General features: G+C 43.5%; 1 pseudogene; it reads right to left on the bottom strand.

Moving 5' to 3' along the window:
- Window positions 1-33: 33 nt before the first annotated feature.
- On the bottom strand, window positions 34-479 carry LOC106747837 (annotated as a pseudogene).
- Window positions 480-607: the final 128 nt, after the last annotated feature.

Here is a 607-nt window from a genome sequence, read left to right as displayed (position 1 = left end):
GGAGCCACGGAGATTGAGCGAATTGGAGTATACGGTGTATCTTTGTAATCCGAAGACCGTGACGCGGGCAGGTTGCGATAATGAATAACATAACGCTGCTTATCGTATAAGATTGCTAATAACTTATCCTGTCTTTTACCGGGTGGTTTGGCGCGCGTTGGACAAAACGGTAGGTCAGCGTGAGCGTCGTGCAAATGTTGCGGATATTCCATATCGACCTCGAGAATATAACTTATGCGTGAATCGACAGCGATTGAAGATACATCAAATGTTGAAATTTCTGTGACCTATTGAAATTCGGCGTGAGGCAGCGGTTGACACATTGCCCAACCGTACAGATTGTTTACGTCAAAGTACATCAAGTACGACGATGGTTTTGATGGATCGTAAGACTGCATGTACTTGTTATTGGCCTGTGCGTATCTACTGGAACATTGAGTGAGACCGCCGCGTTTACCACGTTCGATGAACATGACCATATCGATATCAGTGAGCAGTTCAAAATTTATGCCGGTATGTTTTAACATAGCATCTCAAGTGAAACCCGGTAAAGTAAAATAATGTGCAGGATCTAATCCGTAACTTTTGATGCATCTATCCAGGAAAT

The sequence above is a fragment of the Dinoponera quadriceps genome, unplaced genomic scaffold (assembly GCF_001313825.1).
Source record: "Dinoponera quadriceps isolate SergipeBrazil2010 unplaced genomic scaffold, ASM131382v1 scaffold2505, whole genome shotgun sequence".
NCBI lineage: Eukaryota > Metazoa > Arthropoda > Insecta > Hymenoptera > Formicidae > Dinoponera > Dinoponera quadriceps.
The sequence above is the reverse complement of the archived record's forward strand: the minus strand, read 5'-3'. Positions and strand labels throughout refer to the sequence as shown.